General features: G+C 36.8%; 1 long non-coding RNA gene across 1 annotated transcript; it reads right to left on the bottom strand.

Moving 5' to 3' along the window:
* Positions 1-1,390: 1,390 nt before the first annotated feature.
* On the bottom strand, positions 1,391-4,930 carry LOC118501963. The gene is made up of 2 exons (XR_004904622.1): positions 3,283-4,930; positions 1,391-2,474 (listed from the first exon to the last, which is right to left on the bottom strand). It is a non-coding gene; the product is annotated as an uncharacterized LOC118501963 (long non-coding RNA).
* Positions 4,931-8,910: the final 3,980 nt, after the last annotated feature.

Below are 8,910 nucleotides of genomic sequence, written 5' to 3'. Positions count from 1 at the left end.
GATTTTTTTTTTTTTTAGAGAGAGGGGAAGGGAGGGAGAAAGAGAGGAAGAGAAACAACATTGTGTGGTTGCCTCTGTGTGCCCTGTACTTGGGGACCTGGTCTGCAACCCAGATTGGGAATTGAACTGGCAAACCTTTGGTTCACAGACCTGCTCTCAATCCACTGAGCTACACCGGGCAGGGCGATGGTATTTTTAAAATGTAAAATGTCATCTGACCTCAACTTCAAAGCCAGCCATTCCATCTATGCACTTCCCTTCTAGGATATGGCAAAGGAAAACAAAAGAATTAAAATATTACAAAGATTGAGTAGTCAAAAGAAAGATGGGAAATGGTGTTATAATTTCAGTCTGCACTGTCCAATAGGGTGTCTGCTAGACAAATGTGGCTATTAAACACCTGAAATATGGTTATTGGGACTGAAAAATGGAATTACTAATTTTGTGTTAATTATTTTACATTTTAAAAACTGACTTCAGTTATTGAAAAACTTTTATGTGTGCTTGGAACAAACCTGAATATATGACTATTTTTTCAACTTCAACTTTTGAAAGTGGGATTTCAAAGACTTAATAGAAATTTTAAGGAAACAGGATATTGCATAGCTCATTAACAATTTTTTTATCAATTACATGTTGAAATGATAATATTTTGGGTACATTGGTTTAAATAAAATATAACATTAAAGTAAGTTTTATTTCATTTATTTTAATGTGGCTACTAGAACATCTAAAACAACACGTAGCTGACATACTTACATTAGATAATGCTGGCTAAAAGTATTAAAACAGAATAACACTACCTTGTTTATGGATGTATTTCCTCAACTCGTAAAATGAGAACATAGAGACAGGATGGTTACATTTCAACTTCAGGATTGTGGTCATCTCTCAGAAGGGAGGCGCAAGGATAGTAGAAAGGTTCAAATAACTTGTACCTGAAAGATCATCATCTCATTGCAACTTTTCTGGTGACAGCGCCGTTAATCTTCTTTAGATGTTTTAAAATATCAAAGTGAATACTGAAGGGGAGAGCACAAGCAGGGACTTGTGGGGAATACTGTGATCTTTCCTCAGAGGTAAATTTAGAAACATTAAATGTAGTGTGGCCAAATACGTACTGTTTGTCTGGATTTTCTGATGTGTTACTATCTTAAATAATTTACTATAAAAATAAAATGATTTGTCACTTGCTATGCAAAAAAGAAAAGATGCTACTTAAAAAGTTATGAATCACTGACTGCATAGAACAGAATACCTGTTTAACAGTTTTATTAGTTTATTTTTCTGACATAATAAAAAGGCTGGGGGAAGATGGCTCCTGGTATTGCTTCCGTAGTTCAAGAATGCCAAGGTTGGCATCTATGATTTTCTTGCTTTTTCCTCATGCTACTTGGAGTAGCATTCTCACAATTGGTTGGAACCAACAAAAATCTGTCAATAAGTTACTCCTAATCAAGGTATTTTTTACAGTAGTAAGAAAAGAGAGTGATTGTTGGGTGAGCAATTAACAGTTACCTACAATGGTCTAGATTTAAGAAATACGATAGAAGGAATAGAACAAGACTATACTACTTAAAATTATGAAAACAAAAATTCTTTCAAAAGTTAGAAATGAGTTACTTATTTTAATGAAAGTTTAAAAATAATTTCACCTTTGTAAACTTAGAAAATATGTTCAGGTATTAATCAAATTGACAAATTCACTCAGTGAATATCTGAGCCAATGACATGTATAGTACTGTACTTACTAGGTTCTCTAAGATATAAAACATGATACACATGCCCTGCCATCAAGAAACTTCTAGACAATAACTCTTTGTATCATACTTTCTACTTTATAAAACTCTTTTACAAGCATGAAATATTTGGAAATCATAACTGTGCAGAAGAAATTTTTATCTAATAAATAAATAGTAGGCCCTATAGATCCCAGTCTATACCTCTCTGGCTTTTACCACTTTAATTTTCTGGGGCAGATTTTCAGGTGCCAGTGTCTGCATCCCTTTGCCTGAGGATTTTCTCCTAAGGGTGGAAGAAAGTCCTGTAATAGGGCAATTTGGAAGTGCTTGAGAATTATCAATCTCCCACCTTAGCACCCCTTATTCAATGTTCTATAGCTAATCCGGCTTTTTGACCCGCACATGGGATAACTTCAAGGCATGTATTTCATACCATTTCCCTGAGTTTTCCAGTGGTGCTGTGCTTTACTCATTACTAGTGGTAGCTGACTTGGTAAGGCACCCTTTATTTACTGCTTTCCCTTCTTTATCTTACTTCCCCACCTCCCAACAGGTGTTTCCTGAATTCTCCCGATAAACTAACTGCACTCAAGTCCTTCTCTCAGGATTATAGTGGGCATTTCCACTAGGTTATTTCCACAAACCCACCCCTTGGCTACAATGCAGTTCAGTGGGTGGGTACATAATTCAAGCCAAGCCAGTTTAAATCCTTCCCAGGCAATTTTGTTCAATCTGAAACAGGGAGAAAAGAGATCTCTTCTATTTGTATATATTATATTATATATATTATATGTAACATATATAATGCATTATGTTATATATAATTATATATTTATAAATATATATGTCATGTAATATATATTTATATAAATATATATAAATATGTATTTTTGCTGTTGTTGTTAAACTGGGACTTGAACCAGTGACCTTTCAGTTTGCAGGCTGGCACTCAATCCACTGAGCCAAACCAGCCAGAGATCTCTTCTATTTTTTAATCTCCCTTGTATTACTATATTTCCAGTAGAACACAAAGTAGGAACTTGCTAAATATTTGCAGAATATTTAATGAATATAATTCCTACATTTTTTCTGCTAACCCACATTTATGATCATTAATTTTTTTTTAAAGATTTTTTAAATTTATTTCTCTTTAGAGAGGGAAGGGAGGGAGAAAGAGAGAGAGAGAGAAACATCAATGTGCGGTTGCTGGAGGTCATGGCCTGCAACCCAGGCATGTACCCTGACTGGGAATCAAACCTGCAACACTTTGGTTCACAGCCCGCGCTCAATCCACTGAGCTACGCCAGCCAGGATGATCATTAATTTTTAAGTGTATGAAATACTCTTGTTACAGTGTCATATCATAGTGTCATAGCATTATCCCTAGTACTCAGGAGCTAGGTGCTTGAGAATTAAACTGCACTTGCCAGTTGTTAGACTGTGCTGGTTATTTGTTGTCTTTCAGCTCCTTTCTCTTGCTCTCTCCTCTGTACTGTAAGGGTACTGGAATCCTTAAAAAAGAGAAAATTCCCAGACTCACTTGTCAGTTGGTCTCTCATTCAGTTTTGCTACTGGGAGATCAAAAAGCAAGAGGAAGACAAGAAGGCATTTTTCTTCTTCAGGCTCCAGTAGCCTCAGCAGCACTGTGCTTCTCTGCCTCCACGAGTAGGGAGCCTCCTGAAGTCAGCTGGCTTCCTGAGAAGCAGGGAGCAGTTTAACCATGCAACAATTTTGTTCCAAAAGCCTCAGAAGCACAGCATTTGTGGCTTTTGCATAATACCACTTTCTCTTTTGTCCCCTCAGTGCTAGGATGGTAGTAGCTCTTCTTGTAGTTACCTCTGGATAACAATACCACCACCCTTTTGCTCCTTCAGCCCTTCTGTAAGGATTTCCTCAGTAGTAGAGGTAATAACATTCCCTGTGAAATACCCAAAGTGTTTTTCTTTTCCTGACTGGACACTGAGTGATACTGTGACCATGGGCTATTTATTCTCTTTGCCTAACTGACTTCTTCTATCATATGAAATGCTTTATCTATCCCACTGGAATTATTAGGAAGATTAAATGGGTTAATATTTTTAGAGTACTTAGAACAGTACCTGGCACAAAGCAGACGCTATGTTTGTTAAATAAATGGTATTTTTCATAGTCTATTTTTAAATACATATGGCATTAGCAATACAGTTTATAAAAGTTAATGTCCTGCTCCATATAGCTATCCCTTTGTGCAGCCTACTCAGTAATCTTCTCTTGTTATCACTGCTCGACACTATCACTTCCCTACCTCTCATGCCTGTCTTATTCCTATTCATCTCTTCTTTCATAAAACAGTATATATGTTTTTCACAGTATCTGTCTCTCACTTGCTATAGATATAATATAGACATTTTGGAGGTCTGTAGGATTAAATATTTTCATGAAATCATTGTATTTTAGGATGCTGCCGTGATGAGAGGGATATGCTGGGTGGAAAGCAGCACTGAAAGTGGAAGACAGTAGGTTATATTAGAACCTTAAGATAAATCCAGAATCTTCATAGTGGGATGTCAGGGACCTCATGTAGAAAAAAGGCTTGAGAAATACAGATTCTTTTGGTTAAATTGTGTCTCCATTAAGACTAATTTGTGTCTACATTAAGACCATCTTACATTTGTATGGAGTTATTTCATTGACTTCTGTTTTGGGATATTGAAAATATACTTGATTTTTATTTCATACTCAGCAGGTAGAGCAGACTCAGATTTTAGGGCTACATTTACTCCATTCCCAAAATCTTGAAGACACCTTCTCAACTACCTGCCCCCAAAAGTAGAAATGAGATAGGCCTAGAGATTACTGAATAGACAGGATTTTGCTGTGTCTGTACAAAGATAGAACCATTGTCCAGACAATTGGTTTCAGAAATTCCTGGAATTTCTGTTGAAGTTTTTAATAAAGTAAGATCAGTACTTCAACTTTTACTGTCCTTTAATCTTTCAGCTTGTCCTACATGGTGTAAATACTTCTTTTCATTAATTAGTCCAGTCTTCAACTATGCATAAGTGTATTTTTAGTCTTGTTAGACTAATTCTAGATTTTAAATTTAGATATTTTCAAAGTACATCTGAAAATCTCATATCATTTGTGAACATATTTGAAAATACAATGAAACTACTAAGCATAGTATGAAAATTATTTAGGGGATAAAATTGTAAATAAACATTTTTTATATTTATATACCTTATATTTATATAAACATACCTTTATATTTATGCATATTAACTTTTTTCTTTAGAAGAATTTTCTTTTTTTCAGAAGATTCTGGTACAATTCTTTATGCTCCCACTGAGAATTCAGCCCATCTGTGTGGAAAATAGATCTTTCTGTACATTTAGGTGCCCTCTAGTTTCCAACTAATTGTGCTAACCCTACATAATTGCCAAAAAGTTGCTAAATTCTCTTTCCCTTTCGAAAACTCCTTATACCTGGGCCTAGTGAGATCCATTCTCAGTTCCAGGACTGAAATCTACAAATTGTTTCCAAAATCATCAGTACACCTGTAAGGAGCCCTTCCCTGTCTGGAATTTTAGTCTGAATCACTTTCTGATTGCTTCAACAGATGTCCAATGTATTTAAAAACATGAATTTTGTAATTTGTCTTTTTTCCCCAATTGTGGCAGTGGAGGCCTTTAGAAAGTACGTAAAAACTTTTTTGGTGGACATTTAGTATATATACTGATTCACAAAAACAGTTATCAGCTTTTTTGGAAGAAAAAACAAAACGAACTTGGTTTACCATTTTTTCATTGAAAATGCTAGCGGTGGATGAAAGGTATTTTTTGTTTGTTTTTTCTTTACCTGAATTTTAATTTTTTCAGAAAGATATTGTTTAACTACATCACTAAATTGAATCTCTGAAGTGAGTATGCAGTTGGGCCTCGGAACCAGTGAGGCCTAAATGAATGTGCCCCATAAATGAATGTGCCTGTTTGATACTTCAATGTTTATCTTCTTCCTCTCACTGCCTTTAAAACAACTTGAAGCCCTGGCTGGCGTAGCTCAGTGGATTGAGCTCAGGCTGGGAACCAAAGTGTCCCAGGTTCGATTCCCAGCCAGGGTACATTCCTGGGTTGCAGGCCAGAACCCCCAGCAACCGCACATTGATGTTTCTCTCTCTCTCTCTCTCTCTCTCCCTCCCTAAAAATAAATAAATAAAATCTTAGAAAAAAAAAACTTGAAAATATTAAATTCCAACATAAGATTTACCTTTGAGAAGCTAATATGTCTGCAGAGTAATGGTTTCAGTTTTTTACATTAACTATGCAAATTGAGAGAATACTTATTTTATATGCAACTAATCTTATATACAATATACTATATTTTGGCTAACTACATGAGTTAATAGATAATTATTGAGAATTTATTTACTGTTCTGTGGTGGGAGAGTTTACAAAAAATGTATAATGATATTTTCTTTCCCTCAGGATTTTGCAGTCTGGTTTGATGATCAGGCTATGAAAAGTCCAAATTTTTAGACTGACTGATGGAGTAAATGATACGAATTTCAGTAGCTAGCACAATCCAGATCATTTCTACACAATTTTGCTATAGATAAATTCCAGTTCACAGAATAGCTATTTATACTTATAGGACAGGGGACCTACTTTGGAAACAGCTTCAAACCTAACTCATAATTAGTTTATTGCTAAATATTTATGTCGTTACAATCTGTGAGATGCTAAATTCAGGCAAAGTTTGGCAAATAAAGTGACATATCAGTATCATCTTCGGGGGGGATCTCTGGTAAGATCATTTTACTAAAAGACTAAGATGACTGAGCAGTATTGTGTATCCAAAGTTTGGTCTATTACATTTGGGTAGCTATAAACTTTTATTTCATTAAATACTGTTTTGAAGTAACAGGGCTTATAACTAATTGGTATTCATAACCAAGGCATTTCCTAGAACCCAAGTTACCTTTTTAAATTTTAATGATAATCTCTTGAACACCTAACAATTGCAAAGTTAAAATATTCATTTCCCCACATTATGACCACATATTCACAGAATGATAAAATCATACACCTTAAACGCTGAATGGTACTTCAGAAATTATCCTCCAAATGTCACTTTACAATTTCTCAATCAAAAGCCTAGAAATATTAAGTATACTGTGCAAAATCACAAGCCTTTCCTGGACTTTATATATTTTTTAAATGAAGAACAAATACTTTCCTTTTTATCATCTTTAAGAAGATGCATCATTTTAATAAAAATAAATTTGGAACATTATTTTTAGAATATACGAAATTGATCTTTCTGAAAAGAAATAGTTCTAGAGTTGAGTTTTAGAAATACAATCTTATTTTCCAATTAGAAACATAACAAGATTAGAAATGCCATAAGAAACACCTTTAGTATTACTTCTTTATAGGACATTTCAGTTTTCTGATAGCTATAATAGTATGCCAAGTAATTCATAATAGTGAACTAGGCTTCTTGTGTATTTAATCCATCTTTTCAGAACATTTGGAACTAGATTTTTTTGTTTGTGCTATCAGATTCTGTATATAATCTTTATTTAAAAAAGGGCTTATTCTATAACCAACAACCGTCTTTATCACACTTAAACCTTACTTCATTTATCACTTCGCTGTGTACCTCAATGTTACTTCTAAGTCAGGAAGTACAGCATGAGAGTAAAGTCTTGACCTCAATGTTAAGACTAGATTAAATGTAGAAATGTTTTCCTGTCCTCTGCTGTGATGGAGTAAAGACTGTAAATTGGTGTTATCTGGGTTGGCTTCTTCTGTGGGCTATGAGGGAAGGATGGATCTATTCCAGGCCTTTCTCTTTACTTTGTAGATGGCCACCTTCTCTTTCTGTGTTTTCACATCGTCTTGCCTCTATGGCTGTATCTGTGCCCAAATTTTCCATTTTTATAAGGATACCAGTCATATTGGATTAGGGGTCTCCCAGCTTCAGTATCACCTCAACTAATTACATCTGCAATGGCCCTATTCTCAAATAAGGTCAGTTCCAATTTTGCTGTAAAAGCACACAAAAATGCAAACTGACAAAATTAACCATACATTATTTAAATAGCAATAAACATCACCAATAGTTACACCTTTCAAATTTATTTTTAAATTCAGTAGTATTAATTACGTCCATGTATAATAGGGCTGTGCAACTAATATCTTTCAAAGGAAAATACATTTAAAAAATCTGGTTTTCCTCAGTAAACTTAGATTAATAGCTGCCGGTTCTGAGGTAATTACCGATTACAAAAACAAGCAAGAGCACACTGTCCAACAAATGCCAGTGAACTTAGAGAGAAAATGACACGGACTGTCTAAAATTTGCTAAAACCAACTATGAGTGCAACATATGGGCCAACAGGGGGGAAAAACCCCTCCAAAACTAAATACAACACAGAAACAGCGAACTGTCAGTGAAATGACTCCTACCCTGGAAAAAGCAGCTTGTGACTCTAGAAAGCACTAAGTGAAGGTAGTTCTGGTGCACTCTCGATTGGCCACTAACACGAAGTTAACTTAGGCTTAGAGGAGTCTGTAAAATGCTGCCGCATGCAGCTTGGTGAATATATGCAATTGGGGGTGCGGAGCAACTTCCACGTTCCTTTTATGGGAGTCTCAAATGGATCTTTGACATTGAAAACTTTTAAAATACTATCACATTAAAGGGACAAGATAGGGAATAACGAGGTGACAGCTAGGCCACCAAAGGCGGGGAGGTCACCAGGGCTTCGACCTCAACCAGCTGTGGTCGGATGGGCGGGCCCCAGCCCCCCGGCCACCGCCCCGCATCCGGAGCGGGATTGTAGGGGTAGGGGTGGGGCCGGGGCGGGGGGGGGGGGGGGGGGGGCCGCTCGCCTCCGCCCCTCGGGATCCCTGAAGGCGCCCTTGTTTGCCTCCCAGTATTTGACACCGGAGACCAAGGGGCCAGGGAGGGAAGGAGGGACCTCCCGAGGGAAACCCCACCGACTCCACTGAAAAAGCGCCTTACTTTTTCGGGTCGGTTCGTAACACCCCTGGAGAGGCGAGGTCAGCCGTCCTCCCACGCCCTTTCCCAGGTCTCCCGCCAGCTGTCTTCCTTAGGTTCCACCCCACCCTCAGCGACGACGCGCGGGCTTGAGCAACCGGTGCGCAGAGTAAGCTCCTTAGAC

This window comes from Phyllostomus discolor, chromosome 8 (assembly GCF_004126475.2).
Source record: "Phyllostomus discolor isolate MPI-MPIP mPhyDis1 chromosome 8, mPhyDis1.pri.v3, whole genome shotgun sequence".
Classification (NCBI taxonomy): Eukaryota; Metazoa; Chordata; class Mammalia; order Chiroptera; family Phyllostomidae; genus Phyllostomus; species Phyllostomus discolor.
Note: the sequence above shows the minus strand (reverse complement) of the source record. Positions and strands in the feature narration are given on the sequence as shown.